Source organism: Pleurodeles waltl, chromosome 5 (assembly GCF_031143425.1).
Source record: "Pleurodeles waltl isolate 20211129_DDA chromosome 5, aPleWal1.hap1.20221129, whole genome shotgun sequence".
Lineage (NCBI taxonomy): Eukaryota > Metazoa > Chordata > Amphibia > Caudata > Salamandridae > Pleurodeles > Pleurodeles waltl.
Genome location: NC_090444.1, coordinates 9,701,255 through 9,720,238, shown reverse-complemented (window position 1 = coordinate 9,720,238; position 18,984 = coordinate 9,701,255). Strand labels below are relative to the sequence as shown.

Below are 18,984 nucleotides of genomic sequence, written 5' to 3'. Positions count from 1 at the left end.
GCCCACCGGATCGATGCATCGCCGAGCCGGAACGACGCAGCCTGACTTCCTGCGGGAGGAATTGACGCAGCGCCTACCATGTGACAGAAACTCACCGTATTGATGCAGCACCTGTGACTTCGTCCTGCAAGCCCAGGATTTCCACACATCATCCCTGGGCGTCCAAAGACCACCTCATCGCAAAGAGGATTTAAGCCTGTGAGCCAGAATTTGACGCAAAGCACTTCCTGCGTGGAAAAGAATCAACGCAACATCTGTGTGCACCCGGAAATCCAATGCACACCCTTCATTTTCCACACATCTCCTCCTCTGCGGTCTCCGCACATGTAATTTTGACACAAACCAGGTAGTTTGTTCTTGCAAGAGACATTTGGTGATTTCAAAGAATTTAAGACCCTTCTTATCATCGCAAAATTGATATTCCACTTCTACGTATCAAATCTTGATTGTTTTGACCTTAATGTAATCAGATAAATATCTTAAAATTTTCTAAACCTGTGTGGTGTCTTTTTGTGGTGTTCTCACTGTGTTATTGCATGATTTATTGCACAAATACTTTACACATTGCCTTCTAAATTCAGTCTGATTGCTCAGTGCAAAGCTACTAGAGAGTAGGCACAGGATAATTTGGATTGTGTGTGACTTGCCCTGACTAGGATTGTGGTCCCTACTAGAACAAGGGTGTAAACCTCTGCCAACTAGAGACCCCATTTCTAACAGTCAGTATATTAGCACCCTATGGACAGCACTGCAGGTGTCTGACATAGATATGTCAGTATATCAAAACCTTATGGAAACCACTGCAGGTGTCAGACATAGATATGTAAGTATATCAGACTCCTATGGAAAGCACTGCAGGTGTCAGACATAGATATGTCAGTATATCAGACTCCTATGGAAAGCACTACAGGTGTCTGACATAGATATGTAAGTATATCAGACTCCTATGGAAAGCACTGCAGGTGTCTGACATAGATATGTCAGTATATCAAAACCTTATGGAAACCACTGCAGGTGTCTGACGTAGATATGTAAGTATATCAGACTCCTATGGAAAGCACTGCAGGTGTCAGACATAGATATGTAAGTATATCAGACTCCTATGGAAAGCACTGCAGGTGTCTGACATAGATATGTAAGTATATCAGACTCCTATGGAAAGCACTGCAGGTGTCTGACATAGATATGTCAGTATATCAAAACCTTATGGAAACCACTGCAGGTGTCTGACGTAGATATGTAAGTATATCAGACTCCTATGGACAGCACTGCAGGTGTCTGACGTAGATATGTAAGTATATCAGACTCCTATTTAAAGCACTGCGGGTGTCTGACGTAGATATGTCAGTTAGTGTAATCACAGAACGTCCTGCTTGTTCAGACTCTGCATTAATTGTGGGTGATCCCCCCCTTCAGACTCCAGACACAGTTTATATTTGTACAGGTCTTTAATGTGAAAGCTCGGTATTTGCAGATTGTAACTGATGTAACTTGATTCCTTCGGTCCCCCTTGGAGTGCTGGGCAGTCACTCATGTAACTGAGGTCACTATGTATTCCAACTCAGCAGGAGGTCCATGGAATAAACTGACTATAATCTCATGCAGATTTATTGTCTGGCACTGAATGAATGCACAGTCCTGCGGGGCTCAGTCCTGTTTGTACAGCGCCTTTTTAATCACAGCTCCAGGGCTTGAAAGACTCGTTTTTTACTCTTGTCTCACAGCCAGGAGTATTGCACCGCTGCGGCTCTGAGATGCTAAAATAACTGGCGACGAAAAACCGTCTTTATTGTCTATTTTCAGCTTTTCTTGTTTCCGTTCCCGCCGAACCGCAGCCGAACACATCTGTGTTTTCTCTTTTAGAAATGAACGGCGCTCACTCCTGTCAGTCAGTGTTTGTGGAAGAGTCTGGGGTCAGCATGTTAAAAGATCTCCCTTAATGTAGAAAATGTGTCTATAATGACGTCACTGCTTACTCCTGGATTATTTTTGTAGGCTCCGCCCCGTCCCGCCCCTTAGCCCTCCCTCCCCATCCTTTCACCATCCCTCGGGTGGGCGTGATTGGGGGGTGCTGACCACCCCCACTAGATGAAGCACTTCCGGAGTCCCTCCTAATGGCAGCGGTGGGGGCGACCACACAAGCCCTGGATGGACACAGTCAGTGAATCATTATCACCCAGAAGTGCTGTGTGAAGGGAGCGCGCCGTGTGATCTGCTGCAGGTGAGTTGTTGCCGTATGAACTGCTGCAGGTGAGTGAGTTGTAGCCGCGTGATCTGCTGTGAGTGAGTTGTCCCCGTGTGATCTGCTGCAGGTGAGTGAGTTGTCGCCGTGTGATCTGCTGCAGGTGAGTGAGTTGTCGCCGTGTGATCTGCTGCAGGTGAGTGAGTTGTGGCCGTGTGATCTGCTGCAGGTGAGTGAGTTGTGGCCGTGTGATCCCTTGCAGGTGAGGTCTCGCCGTGTGATCTGCTGCGGGTGAGTTGTCGGGTGGGAGGGTTGGAGCGGGGAAGTCACAGAATGTCCCCTCCATGTGTTTGGATATAATTGTGTTGTAAGTCTGAGCTGCCGACCTTGGAGCGGGGGAACCAGGCTTAATTCTCGGCGTTTGCTGCACATACTGTGATTCTCGGCAAATCACCTAATCTAGAAAAAATGAGTGTATCTTTGTGTAATCGAACGCTGCTCGTGTAAAGGGCTCTAATACCTGCGGGTTGGGTTTGCGCTAGATAAAAGGCTGAAAAAATATTTTAAAACATAGAACTTTCTCCAGTGAACAAATGTGTTCTAAGTGGAATGTATCCCTTTGGATGGGGTCCAGGCCTTGAGGTGGAATGGTGGGTTTAGGGGTCCAGCTGTCGGTGTTTATTAATTTTTTTATGGCTTCGATGTATTTCTGCTGCTTTCATAATTCTTTAAAATCCAGTTTTTCTCATTGTTTAAAAAGCTGCGTCTGTACAAGACGCACAACACGGTATTTCATTGTTTCCTTTGCATGTTTTCATTGCATTTGCAGCACCAAACACACAAGAATGAGAGAAACAGAAGGAGATGGAGCTGAGGGTGAGTTGTGGGGGATCAGACAAGTGTCAGGGTGGACTGTAGTGGAAAAGGTAGAATCATTCTTCAAACCTCCCCCAGTATTGAGGTCTGTGAGTTGTACACAAAGAGCCTGAGAAGCTGTCAATGAACAGGTGAGTGGAGCCCTTGCCATGAACTGTCCCCTGCAGGTTCCACAGTCCAGTGCCCCTGAGAGGTAGCAAGTCCAGTGCCTGCGGGACGGTGCGGGAACAGACAAGGACAGGTGTGCAGAGCGCACTTTGGGCAGCGATGAGATCTTGTTGGGTAAAGTTTATCAAGGGCCTGGGGGGTATAGGCGCGGTGCGGATATCTATAATGGAGCAGTTTATGGCGGTAATTACCGCAGACCAGCTTTGTTTGTCCCATCAGTGAGAGGAAACCCTCGCTCTTCCCCAGGCAGCCCCTAGCGCTCTGCGCCACCGGGGGCGCATTTGGAGTGAACGGCGCTACAGTCGGGAGCAGAGATGGGCATTACCCCGGGTAGTTATCAGTAAGGTGAGGGGTACATCTTTGGGTTGGTAGGACAGGCAGCTAGAGTAGCACGTAAAGCGCTATAGAGACGGTGTGACAAGCGCCGGTGCTTTGAGAGGTGGCGCCTCCGTCATTCAGTCAGACACCGCGGGTGCCACAGAGTCGGGGGACGTGTCTCCCACGGGGTGCAGCACACGGGGCACAAGAGGTCGCTGTGTTAAGCGCTCACAGGTCCGGGGTAACCATGGCTTGTTGGGAAGGAATATGGGGGGGTAGAGAGTGTCATAGCCCAAGTACTGCACCAACGGGGTCCAGGCCCAGCATGCCTTGGGGAGAGTCTGGATCTCTCTTGGGGTCCCCGGGAGCCCCACGATCACATGGCGGGCAGGGGGTGGGTGAAACCAGTGAGCGTTCATCTCGGCTCAGGGTATTGGATTCTGGCATCCTGATGGCACCAGAAGTACGTGTACTGGACCTGGGCGACCAAATAGTACAGATCAGGGTCAGGAACCCCGAAGCCACCTCGGTCAAACGATAGTGTCATTGTATTCCTTATTAAGCGAGTTAGGAGGCTGAGGGGTGTTAGTTACTGCGATCGGGATAGTCAGAAATAACTGCAGGGCGCGCGGTGGGGCCTCCTCCGTGATGGGCACATGGCCGGCGATGGAGAACGGCAAAGAGATCCATCCTTGAACCTGGGTTGCCGGTCCCGATCTGTGCCTAGATATTTAGTGGATGCTTCACATCGAAGCACAGGGTAAATGAGCGCAGAGGGTGTAGTGGCTGCGGTGAGTGGGAAAATCTCAGATTTACTTCAACTGATGGAAAGGCTGGAGAATGAGCCAAAATAAGCCACCTCCTCGATCAGTGGGGGGAGATCATCACCTGGGTACTGAACAAACATTAAAATGTCATCTGCATACAGTGAAAACAATAGCGGTCCTCAAGAAAAGCGGATAGCTGGGTACATATGGCGTTCCTGAAGATGGCGTATAAAGGGGAAAGCGGGCATCCCTGCCTGGCGCTGTGGAACAGGGTGAACGGCTCAGAGTCCCATTGACTTCAGCCGTCCTAAGAGGCTGATGTATAGTAACTTGATTAAGTCCCTGAAACCCCAAAGGATACTGAGTTTTCTCACAACAGCATGGAGGAAGGACCAATCCAAGGAATCCCCCGGAAAAGGTGGCGGATTCGCCTGTCATAATAGTGTGGGCGGTACATTGTCTTCCGCCTGTCTGTTGGCGGTGACCGCCGCGCTGTTTGTTTGTACCGCCGTGGCGGTCTGAGTGTTAAAGTGGCTGTCTTTGTTGGCGGTTTCCGCCACGGTCGTAATTGCAATTTTTTTACCGCCGGCCTGTTGGCGGTCTTACCGCTGCTTTAACACCATCCGCCACGGTTGTAATGACCACCAAAGTTTCTTAGCCAGCTGTTGTTGGTTTTGACGGCCATCCACCAAACTTACATTATTGTGAGTATTTCTGTTCCAGGGTGTGGGGCTCCATATGTGTTTTTTTTTTTTTTTTTCCTTTTAGTTTTCCATTGTCATTCCCAACCAGGCTACACTGGCAGCCCTGAGGCCACGTTTACTTATCGCTCCAGTGTGTAGCACTGTAAATGCTACAGTCCAAGCCTGAAGCCACTTCTTACTGTCACTTTAGTGGACGGCACTATAAGTTCTGCAGTCCAAGTCTTAAGCCACGTTTCGTTGTCACTCTAGTGGATGGCACTATAAATGCTGCAGTCCAGGCCTGTGGCCACGTTTCATGTCACTCTAATACTTGGCACTATAAATGTTGCAGTCCAGACCTGAAGCCATGCTTCGTTGCCACTCTAGTGAATGTCACTGCAAATGCTGCACTTCAGGCCTGAATCCACGTTTTATTGTCAGTTTACTGGATGGCACTATAAATGTTGCAGTCCAGGCCTAAAGTGATGTTGAGTGTCACTCTAGTGGATTTCACTACAAAAGCCACAATCTAAGCCTGAAGCCACGTTTCGTTGTCACTCTAGTGGATGGTACTATAAATGCTGCAGTCCAAGTCTTAAGCCAGGTTTTGTTGTCACTTTAGTGGATGGCACTATAAATGCTGCAGTCCAGGCCTGAAGCCACGTTTTGTGTCACTCTAGTGGATGGCACTATAAATGCTACAGTCCAGGCCTGCGGCCACGTTTCATGTCACTCTAATAGTTGGCACTATAAATGTTGCAGTCCAGGCCTGAAGCCATGCTTCGTTGCCACTCTAGTGAATGTCACTGCAAATGCTGCAGTTCAGGCCTGAATCCACATTTTATTGTCAGTCTACTGGATGGCACTATAAATGTTGCAGTCCAGGCCTGAAGCGATGTTGAGTGTCACTCTAGTGGATTTCACTACAAAAGCCACAATCTAAGCCTGAAGCCACATTTAATTGTCACTGTAGTGGATGGCACTATAAATGATGAAGTCCAGGCCTGGAGGCCAGTTTCATTGTCACTGTAGTGGATGGTACTATAAATGCTGCAGTCCGGGCCTGAAGCCACGTTTTGTTGTCACTCTAGTGCAGAGGTCTTCAAACTGGGAGGCAGCCCCCCCCCCCCCCCCCCCCCCATGGGGGCCTCAAGTGGTCCCGGGGGCACCAGACTCTGGCCAAAAGAAGCATTATACAGATAAAAGGCCTTTATTTTAAGCAAAAACATGTAATTACCCTTTTAAAAAGGAAACAGTACTTAACTGCAATGTTTATATAGGCCTAGACATATTTAAACATTGCCATCTTTATAAAATAATTGTGAAAAATTCTGAGGGGGGGGCTCAATGATTTTTATTTTTCACCTGGGGGGGTGCAGCATTAAAACGTTTGGAGACCACTGCTCTAGTGGATGGCACTATAAATGCTGCAGTCCGGGCCTGAAGCCACGTTTTGTTCTCACTCTAGTGGATGGCACCATAAATGCTGCAGTCTAGGCCTGAGGCCACGTTTCGTGTCACTCTAGTGGATGGCACTATAAATGCTGCAGTCCAGGCCTGAGGCCACGTTTTGTTCTCACTCTAGTGGATGGCACCATAAATGCTGCAGTCTAGGCCTGAGGCCACGTTTCGTGTCACTCTAGTGGATGGCACTACAAATGCTGCAGTTCAAGCCTGAAGCCAGGTTTTGTTGTCACTCTAGTGGATGGCACTGTAAATGCTGCAGTCCAGGCCTGAAGCCACGTTTTGTTGTCACTCCAGTCGATGACACAATAAATGCTGCAGTCCGAGTTAAAAGATCTGGCATTGGCCGCCAGCCTTTTGACTTTAGCAATTCTTGATTCATTCTGTCATGGTTTTCACAAAATGTTACTGTTGGGTAGGCAGCCGGGCCCTCATCAATCTAGAAAAATATTGAGTAACGGAAAAAATACTAAAATGTGAATGACACAACAGACTTATGGATGATGGCTGACTGAAAGACACTGGACATAACTATATTTTAAACACACATTTGGTGAAATCAAAAGTTCAAACTAACACTCAACCTAAAAAAGCCAATTGATCTGGTGTTGGCTACATTGATAGAGGTTGGATAGACAGATTGATGGTGATAACCCTGCAGCTAGAGGTAGATAGATGCACTTAAAAAGATAGATATATTGATAAAATAATAGATGTGCAAAGATAGATAGAGTTGCAAACAAGAAACGTTGCATAGATAGAGGGCCAGACGGGTAGATAGGACAGTAAGTTAATAGACTGATAGATGGGTAGATGCATACATAGACGAACGGGTAGATCGGCACATGGGGTACATGGATAGGATTACAAAGATAGGCGGCACAGCACAGATTCAAGTAGTAATGAAATAGTTAAATATCTGTATAAGCAGGACAAACAAGAGCACTGAAAGCCAACTAGAAAAGCTTACAAGCAGCACATGCAGACTAAGCTGCTTTACAACCATAGCTGCAGTCCTCAATTAAAATACATACAGAAGTGCAGGTATAAATGCATTTCCTTGTGTGCATTCTAAAAAGACCATTACTTTATAAAGAATAGATTGAAATGGACACCATCTTGTATAATTTGATATAGTGGCACTCTGATAAACAAAGGCAGCTCCATTAGCAAGAGGCAGGAACTGTTAAAGCTGGAATGTGCCCTGTGCTGTGAAGAGTTGCTAGAAAGTGTCCTGCTATCAAATGAGGCTCTAAACACATAGGCAACACTTAGGGAAATAAGATAAAACAAAAAAAAACTGGCACTGAAGAGAACTGCCTCCATGTGAAAGAGTAAAATGCAGTCACTCAAAGTGCAGTTAGTCAGTGGCTGTAGTAGGTAGACCCACAGCCCCTTGCTATATTCTGTAGTGGGCGGAACCAAAATGTGACAGGCATGACAACCGACCAATAGATGGAGAGCTGAAAGCCACTTGAAGTATATACTTATATTACACATGGCATTTTTGTAAAATAAAAAATCTTGGTTAACACCTGACCAAAAACAGAAAATGGTGCAGGTGTCATTCTGTAGGTGTGCACAGTTGTGAGGAAACATCTGAATGCCTGCAGAATGATGCAACAGTAGCCACATCATTGCACTTTTTTCCTGATATTGTGCAGCTTTGGGAAAGCCTACACATCTAAAAGATGAGACTTGTTGACTATGCCAGTGTGTTTAAAATTGTTGTAAACCTCCCCTCCTGTTCATTGTGTAGATACCAGAGCAAAAACAGAAAATGGTGCATGTGTCTTCTGTAGGCGTTCACATTTGTGGAGCACGCCTGCAGAATGATGCAACATTAGCCACATCATTCCACCTTTTGTTTTTTTCCTGATGTTGTGCACTTGGAAAGCTTATACCTCTAAATGGTGAGATTTATTAACTTTGACAATGTGTTTTTTAAATTGTTCTAAGCCTCATGTTCTTATGTAGATCTTATCAGAGCCTCAGATCTCTGGAGTTACACTTTGTGGAAGATGCGCAGATTACCTGTCCGGGTCCTGTCCCAGGCTCTCTGATAGTATAAAGGACTCCCTTGCAGCAGATGCTTATGTTTCCAGCAATTATTGTGATGCTCTGTGTCTCATGGTCCATTCAGTGGAAAAGGCTCCATCTTGTATTATTTGTTAGTCTGTGTGATAATAGGAACCCTATTTCATCTTTACATCTAGAATTTCTTCTGCGCAATTGAATGCATTCCAATATATTTTTGTACTGGACTCTGCATTTCAGTGTTTCCTTTTCTTAATCTTACAGATGAAATAAATGCAGTGATGATGAGGTCTGTACTTGGCTCTCAGGAATCAGATGATATACATAGAAAACATAACACACTGAGATACTGAATCATGTCCGATGAGATGCTCATTAGGAAGGAAGAGCTAACCTGGTATCAGAAGGACACACAGAAGAGAAACCATCGGAATATCTAGAATGTGGCAACACATTTATTAGGCAGAAAGAGCAAGTGTGACATCAGAAACTTCATAGTGGAGAAAAAGCATACTGATGGACTGACTGTGGAAAAGTGTCCTTAGCAATGGAAGACCGAATGCAGCATCAGAGTGTCCACGTAGAAGAAAAAACATATAAATGTACAGAATGTGATAAAGTGTTCCTAAAGAAGAGGAATCTAAAGCAACATCAACAAATCCACGCTGGAGAGAAACCGTATAAATGTACAGAATGTAATAAAGTGTTTGGATGGAAGATTACTCTAAAGCTTCATCAACAAATCCACACCGGGGAGAAACCATATAAATGTACAGAATGTGACAAGAGATTTATAACAAAGAGACAGCTAACTCGACATCAGACAGTCCACACTGGAGAGAAACCATATCAATGTACAGAATGTGACAAGGCATTTATAACAAATGGAGAGATGAAACAACATCAGATAGTTCACACTGGGGAGAAACCATACAAATGTACTAACTGTAATAAAACGTTCCTAAAGAAGAGGAATCTAAAGCAGCATCAACAAATTCACCCTGGGGAAAAACCCTATAAATGTACTTAATGTGACAAGAGATTTAAAACAAAGAGACAGCTAACTCGACATCAGAAAGTCCACACTGGGGAGAAACCATATCAATGTACAGAATGTGACAAGGGATTTATAACGAATGGAGAGATGAAACGACATCAGATAGTCCACACTGGGGAGAAACCATACAAATGTACTAAATGTAATAAAACGTTCCCAAAGAAGAGGAATCTAAAGCAGCATCAACAAATTCACCCTGGGGAAAAAACATATGAATGTACAGAATGTAACAGAGTGTTTGGATGCAAGAGGAATCTAAAGCAGCATCAAAAAATCCACACTGGGGAGAAACCCTATAAATGTAGTGAAGGTGACAAGGCATTTGTTGCTAGTGGAGCACTGTCACAACATCAGAAAGTCCACACTGGGGAGAAACCATATCAATGTACAGAATGCAACAAGAGATTTAAAACAAATAGAGAGCTGAAAAGACATTGGAAAATCCACACTGGAGACAAACCATATCAATGTACAGCGTGTGACAAAGCATTTTTAACAAATGCAGAGCTGAAGCGACATCAGAAAGTCCACACTGGGGACAAACCACATCAATGTACAGAATGTAATAAAGTGTTCCAAACCAAGACAAACCTAAAGCAGCATCAACAAATCCACACTGGGGAGAAATTGTACAAATGCACAGAATGCGACAAGCGATTTACTGCTCAGCAAACATTGACAGACCACATGAAACTTCACACAGGAGAGAAACCGTATGAATGTACTGAATGTGACAAGGCATTTATTACAAGGCAAAGGTTAATAGTACATCAGAAAGTCCACACAGGGGAAAAACCATATGAATGTACAGAATGTGACAAGGCATTTATTACAAGGCAAAGGTTAATAGTACATCAGAGAGTCCACACAGGGGAAAAACCGTATGAATGTACAGAATGTGACACAGCATTTATTACAAGGCAAAGGTTAATAGTGCATCAGATAGTCCACACTGGGAAAAAACATGTATGTACAGAATGTGACAAGGTATTTATTACAAGGCAAAGGCTGATACTACATCAGAGAGTCCACACAAGGGAGAAAATGTATGAATATACTGAATGTGATAAAGTGTTCAGATATAAGAAACTAAAAGTACATGGGAAAGTCCACACTAGGGGGGGAACCCTTATGAATGTTCAGAATGTAATAAAGTGTTCCAAGCCAAGATAACCCTAAAGCAGCATCAACAAATTCAGAAAGGGGAGAAACTTTATAAATGCACAGAATGTGACAAAGTATTTATTAGAAAGTCCTCTTTAATGCAACATCAGAAAGCCCACACTGGGAAGAAACTCTATGCTTGTTCAGAATGTGACACAGCATTTATTACAAATGGAGAGCTGAAGCACCATTAGAAAGTCCACACTGGGGGAACACCATTCATTTGTGCTGAATGTGATAAGGCCTTTATTAGAAACTCATATCTAATGCAACACCAGAAACTCCACACAGTAGAGAAACCCTATTAATGTACAGAATGTAATAAAGTGTTCAGAATGAAGAATAATCTAAACCAGCATCAGAAAGTCCACACAGGAGCGAACCCATATCAATGTGCTGAATGTAACAAGGCATGTATAACAAATGGAGGGCTGAAGTAACATCAAAAAGTCCACACTGGTGTGAAAACGTATAAATGCACTGAATGTGACAAGGGATTTATCACACAGCAAACATTAATACACCACGTGAAAGTTCACACAGGAGACAAACCATATGAATGTACTGAATGTGACAAGGCATTTATTACAAGGCAAAGGTTAGTAGTACATCAGAGAGTCCACACTGGGAAGAAACCTTATGAATGTACAGAATGCAACAAGACATTTAATACAGAGCAAAGGTTAATAGTACATCAGATAGTCCACACTGGGGAAAAACCATATGAAGTTACAGAACGTGATAGAACATTTAATGTAAAGCAAAATGCAATACACCATCTGACAGTTCATTCACACTGGGGAGAAACCATATAAATGTACTGAATGTGGCAAGGGATTTACTGCAAAGTGAACATTAATACACCACCTGAAAGTTCACACAGGAGAGAAATCGTATTAATGTACAGAATGCAACAAGGCATTTATTACAAGTCATAGGTTAATAGGACATCAGCTAGTCCACACAGGGAAAAACCATCTGAATGAACAGAATGTGGCAAAACACTTACTGAAAAAGCAAAATGTAACACCCCATCTGAAAGTCCACACTGAGGAGAGGCCGTTAAACTGCACTGAATTTAAGTAGGCATTTATGAGAAAGTCGCAGTTAATGCAGAATCATGGTGTCTGCACTGGGGAGAACCTCTGAGTGTACAGAATGTGACAAGGGATCTATTACAAGGCAAAGGTTAATACTACATGGGAAAGTCCACACTGGGGAGAAACTTTATAAATGCTCAGAATGTGGCAAAGCATTTATTGAAAAGCCAAATTTATTACGCCCCCTGAAAGTTCACACTGGGGAGAAACCATATCAATGTACAGAATGTAATAAAGTGTTCTGAAGGAAGACCAACCTAAAGCAGCATCAACAAATCCACCCTGTGGAAACGCCAAATAAAGGTACTGAATGTGACAGTTCATTTATTGGGAAGGCCAAGCTGGTACAATAACAGTAAGCCAACACTGAGACAATGAAGAATGCATGATCACTGCACTCAATGTGGCAAGGCATCCTTTACAAAGGCAAAGCTAATGCAGCATCAGAAAGTCATTATTAGTGGGACACCTGTCCTCCACATAGGATTGACTACGTAGCAGCTTTCAAATCTACTCGCCCACTCGCTATGGCGAGTCAGATTTTATCTGGTCAGGCTCTGTCAGATGTTATCAGTTTGCACTATTTTTAGGACCTACTGCTCTGTTCTGGCGAGTAAACTTAAGCTGGAATGGAGCAGGTGCTCAGAAAGGGAATGAGCTATAAAGATGCCTTTAAATCTTGTTTTTATTTTGGCACATTTGCTGTCTGTTCAAGGACAGAGGTCAAATGTCAGGTTGTCTTTTTACTAATTGCTTCTTTTCTTGGAAAATGGTGTTTACTTTTCTACAGTTAGTTTACTGTTAAGTGTGCTGTCCAAGAATAATTGTGAAACAACCTGTAGGATGTAAGGGTTATTTCTAACAACATTTAAATAGCTTACAATTGAATAGTACAAATATTCAAAAATTCCAGGAATTATGAAAACACATTTTTTTTAAACACAGAAGTAAACAAAGATTTACATAGGAGCAAAATAAATCCGAACACTTTACTTGGTGATGTGCAAATGACAAGTATTTGCAGAAACTCAATTTCCAAACACTATTGTTTCTAAACTCTATAGTTTTATCAGTAAAACCACATGTCAGTGGGAAATGTGGTCATTTCAGTGGAAAATCTGCTGACTGCAAATGACAGTGTGCTACCACTTCATGCTTTAATTATGTATTTATTAAAATTGATAGTTTTTAATTATGATTTGAGGAACATTCCTGCCCCACCCTGCTGACAATGCTGTTAATGAACAAAGAGACAGGTCAGGGGTCAGATGTAGCCTATAAGTGGCTAGATTTGTGTTGTATATGGAGCATAAGTTTAGTCTATTAAATCAAACAAAATATTTTTTTATACAGTAGGCATGCTGAACTCACTTATTCGAAGGTGCTCTCATATTAAACAATTAAGAAAATGGCAGTTCAGTGAATTAAAATATTTTCCCAGGATCACATAATTTGAAAGCAATTTATGGGTCAAGAGCATTACAATTAGGTTGAGTACATTATTTCAGTGCAGGTCTAGTAATACTTTTAATACAAGGTGACCCCTGACCTGATCTATGGCCAGGAACCACACTGCGCGATGAGCAGCTCCACTGGACTGCCCTTGTGCTGCTAACCCCGCCCTCGCTGCTGCCGCGAGTTCGAGGCCCTCCACCACCCACAGGCACCCGCGTGCGCCTCATCCCTGCTGTCGAGTGGTAGTATCGTGTTCAATCTTGTTTTCCTGTGCTTTTGTGTTGCTGCTTTATTGTGCCCTTTTGCTGTTTTCATTCCATTTTACCCATTTTGCCCTTTTTCTCCGTTGCCGCTTGTATTTTGTGCTTTTCCAGCTCTTGCCGGTTTCCCTGACCCGCCACTGTGTCCCCTGCGGCCCGCACCCCTTCACGACCCCATTCGCCACTCCCTCCCACCTCCCAGCTGCTCCTCCCTCCCACCTCCCCTTCTTAATGGCGGCCGCTGTGCGGGCGCGCCAGAGGCAAGCTGGTCTGCGCCTGGAGCGCGCCCAGCACCCGGACCCCTGGCCCGCACACCTTCCACACCTCAAAGCGCCGCTACGCCACCTCAGAGCTCCACGCTCTCAAACCCGGCCGGCCCACCGCCTGCTCCCAAGCTAATCCCAGGCACACCCATTGACCCTTCTCATGCCGCTTCTTCTGCAACCATACCAACAAGCATCACAACAATGCCAGACACCCCAACCATCTCAGCTGCATCCTCCTTAACACCTGCTCCATCCACAAGCACTCCATCGAGCTCTGGGACCTACTCACAGCAGACTCCCGTGACATTGCCTTCCTCACTGAAAAATGGATGAACCCCTCATCTGAGCCAGACATCGCCATAGCCATCCCGGAGGGATACAAGATCACCAGAATAGACCGTATCAACAAACCAGGAGGAGCAATCACCGTAATACACAGAAGTTCCATCAAGATCTCCACCAACACCAACGACACCCTGGATGCCGCAGAGCACCTACACTTTTAGATACACATCAACTCCAACACTACTCTGAGAGGAACCCTCATCTACAGACCTCCGGGCCCCCGCTCCCAATTCTGCAACTCCATCACCAACGCAATCAGGTCCCACGCCCTCGCCTCCCCGGACTACCTTCTCCTCGGCGACCTAAATTTCCACCTAGAGGGCACCAGTGACTGCAACTCTACTGCCCTGCTAGATAACCTCACAAACCTCGGCCTCAAGCAACTGGTCACCTCGCCCACCCACTCAGCCAGGCACACACTTGATGCCATATTCTCCTCAAGCAGCCACATCACCTTCACCCACACCACCGAACTCCACTGGACCGACCACCACTGCGTTCACTTTTCCATCATGAAACCCACCACCAACAACACCCGATCCCTCACCGCAAGTGGAACAAAATCTCGAAGGAACAACTGATCTCCAACCTCGCCCAATCCCCACTACCCGAAACCAATGACCCCAACACCGCCTCCCTCAACCTCAAACGATGGTTCGACAACTGCACCAACACCCTCACCCCACTCAAAAAATACAACAACACCCGCACCAACAAGAAAGCCCCTTGGTTCACCGAAGAACTTCAGGCCTCCAAACGAGAATGCAGGAAATCTGAGAGAACCTGGTGCCAAGAACAATCAGAGAGCAACTTCACCGCCCTCAAATCAGTGATGCGCAAACACCACCAACTCATCTGGACCACCAAACGATCTTTCTACAGAGAGCGGATAGACAACAACGCACACAACAGCAAGAAACTATTCAACATCATCAAGGAACTCACCAACCCCAAAGCCTACCCCACTCACAAGACATCTGCGACTCCCTCTCCATCTACTTCCACCGCAAGATCGCAGACATACATAAAAGCTTCACAACGCCGTCACCCACCACCACAACCACGGACATGGTCAACCACAATGCACCCCACGGCACCAACACCCTGAGCGCCTGGACCCCCAACAATGATGAAGAAACCACCAAAACCATGAGCACCATCCACTCTGGCTCTCCCACAGACCCCTGCCCTCACCACGTCTTCAACAGGGCCAGCCAAATCATCACTCCCGAGCTGTGGACCCTCATTAACAGCTCCTTCGAGACCGCCATATCTCCAGAAAGCTGGAAACAAGCCGAAGTCAACGCCTTGCTGAAAAAAACCAAAGCCGACCCCAAAGACCTCAAAAACTATCAACCCATCTCCCTACTCCCCTTCCCAGTGAAGGTCATAGAGAAGATAGTCAACAACCAACTTTCCCGATTCCTGGAAGACAACAGCCTAATCGACGTCTCCAAGTCTGGATTCCACAAAAACTAAAGCACAGAGACTGCCCTCATCGCCTGCACCGACGACATCAGGACCAGGCTTGACAAAGGTGAAACCGTTGCCCTCATCCTTCTTGACCTTTCCGCAGCATTCAACACCGTATGCCACCAAACCCTTCGCACATGCCTCTTCGATGCTGGAATTCGCTACAAAGCCCTGGACTGGCTCACCTCCTTCCTCTTTGAAAGAACACAAAGAGTTCACCTCCCCCTGTACCAGTCACAGGCCACCAGGACCATATGCGGAGACCCTCAAGGATCGTCACTCAGCCCACCCTCTTTAATATCTACATGGCTCCACTCACCAGCTTCGTCAGACCCCACGGTCTCAACATCATTTCCTACGCTGACGACACCCAGCTCATCCTCTCCCTCACGAGAAACCCCACTACCGCCAAGAACAACCTCCACACCTGACTTATCGCCATCACTAACTAGATGACAGCATGCCACCTCAATCTGAACTCAGAAAAAAACGAAATCATCATCGTTGGATCCAACAAGTCAGCATGGGACGATTCCTGGTGGCCGGCCACCCTGGGGCCACCCCTAACACCCACTACCCACGCACGCAATCTCGGCTTCATATTAGACTCTTCCCTCTCCATGACCCAGCAAGTCCACGCCATATCATCCTCATGCTACAACACCCTTCGTATGCTTTGCAAGACCTTCAGGTGGATTCCCGTAGAAACCAGAAGAACGGTCACCCATGCCCTTGTCAGCAGCAGATTGGACTACGGCAACGCCCTCTACGCGGGTACTACAGCCAAGCTCCAAAGAAAACTCCAGCGCATCCAAAATGCTTCAGCATGTCTCACCCTCAACCTCCCTCACCACAAACATATCTGCGATCCCTTCACTGGCTACCCATCAACAAAAGGATTGTTTTCAAAATCCTAATCCATGCTCACAAAGCCCTCCACAACACCGGGCTGGCCTACCTCAATGACCGTCTTAAATTCCACATCCTGACTCGCCAGCTCTGCTCCGCCGACCTCGCCCTCGCTACAGTCCCTTGCATTTACCGTACCACCTCTGGTGGCAGATCCTTCTACCACCTCACCGCCAAAACCTGGAACTCCCTCCCCACCAACCTACGCAAGACCCAGGACCTCCTATCCTTCAGAAAGCACCTAAAGACCTGGCTCTTCGAGCAGTAGCACCCCCACTCCCACTGCGGCGCCTTGAGACCCTACCGGGTGAGTAGTGCGCTCAACAAATTTATTGATTGATATTGATTGATTGATATGGTTTTTTGAGGGCTCCATAGGAATATACTGAATGTGACAAAGCCATCATCACAAATGGACTATTAATGCAGCATCTGAAAATCCGCGCTGTGACTCAATAGAAGCAATAAATGTGACCAGGTGCTGATCAGATAATCAATATTGGCAAAAACATATTTTTCTTGCAAAGTGGTTTTTCACAGAAGGAACCTAGGGCCAGATGTAGCAAGTTTCCAAATTGCGAGTTGCAATTTGCGAGTCCCAGCGACTCGCAAATTGCAACTTTCAAATTGGAATGCAGAAAGGTGTCTCAGACACCTTCTGCGAGTCGCTATGGGGTCGCAAAGACCCACCTCATTAATATTAATGAGGTGGGTCGCAATTTGCGACCCCATAGCGATTCAGGGCACTCACGGGGATGGTGGCCTGCTGGGAACAGCAGACCACCATGTCCGTGACTGCTTTTAAAAAAAGCAGTTTTTTTTTTCAAAGTGCAACCCATTTTCCTTAAAGGAAAACGAGCTGCACTTTGAAAAAAAAAACCGAAACCTTTAGTTTCGGTATTTTTCAGGGCAGGTAGTGGTCCATTGGACCACTGCCTGCTCTGAAAAATTATTTGTTATGCCAGACACAAATGGGAAGGGGTCCCATGGGGACCCCTTCCCGTTTGCGACTGGGTTACCATCCACTTCAAGTGGATGGTAACTGCGAGTCCATTTGCGACCGCTTTCGCGGTCGCAAATGGAATTGCATCGCATTGCGAGTCGCAAATAGGAAGGGAACACCCCTTCCTATTTGCGAGTCGGAAATGCATTTTGCGAGTTGGTTCCGACTCGCAAAATGCATTTCTACATAGCAAAGTGGCTTTAGTGACTCGCAAATGGCGATTTTCGCCGTTTGCGACTCGCTAAACCTTTGCTACATCTGGCCCCTAATGTGTCAAAAACAATTCTAGGGGGAAACTGAACTAACTCTTGATCAGAAATGATAAACTGCGGAGAAGCCATTAGAATATTAGAAACATGAAAGAGCATTTCCCACCAAACCCTCTCTGATGACATCAAAAAGGTCACCCGGGTTTAAGATGTACTGATTGTGAAGTCTTTATTTAAAATAGTCATCAGTTGCTACGTCAAAAAATCCACACCTGCACACAGTTATAGGGGGACGAAATATCTAAACAAAATATGAAACAAAGGAACAGAAATAGACATTCACCATAGGTGCAAAAGGATTAGTCAGGAAAAGGTCCAAGGACAACTTACTCTTTTCTCACAGAGGTGATAATGTGAAAATTCCATAGAGCATCAAACTTTGACAGAATGCAGATGTTACAGAAGGCAACAGCCAGATTTATTTCCCTGTTCCTGGTCTACTGTGGTATAAGGACTATTTTGACTTCCTAGTGATAAGACCTGGCTCTGCCTACTTACTCAGTTATGTGGGATTTGTTCTGCAAGGCCTTCTAGGGCTCATATCCACAGTTTTGGGGACATTTTTGATAATAAAATTCAGAGTGTGTCATCTAGGATCTTATGTTCTTGCCATGTATGGCTGACATTTTATTTCTTTCATTAATATTACTGCCTGGGGAGGGCAAGTGGAGTTTTGGGGTTGGTTGGAAGTCAGATGCCACAGGCCTTAGAGGATTGTAGCCCCCTAAGTTTGTGTGCATCCGGGTTATGGTTTCATGCAGGACAGGAGCTGCCACCATTTGTACAGACTTTGCAGGACAGTTTGCTGGACAACCTGTGAATAGGAGGCCTCTAGTTATAGCAGTGATTACAATCTCCTATATCACGTGTAGGCAACAATTGTATTCTTTCTACTTCTGTACAGTGTATTTTTTTTACCACGTTGATCTGTAATAAAGTGAACATCTGATGAAAGTACCTACTGCAATTCTAGATGTTTGAACACTGTAAACTTTCTTATACTGTACAGTATATATAGTTTTTTACTTTTCGAAACCACTCTAATTGTTAGAAAAGGATAAACTCCATGGCCTCCATTGGGCAAAAATGGGAGGGGGTTAATGAGGAGACTCAAATATGTTAAGAGGCCGTGGAAAGGGGCTAGAAATGTCAGGAATGTGTACCCCACCCCTCTCATAAAATGTGAGC

General features: G+C 45.4%; 1 pseudogene; it reads left to right on the top strand.

The window, feature by feature from the left end:
* The first annotated feature begins 2,036 nt into the window (after positions 1-2,036).
* On the top strand, positions 2,037-18,753 carry LOC138295250 (zinc finger protein 420-like; annotated as a pseudogene).
* Positions 18,754-18,984: the final 231 nt, after the last annotated feature.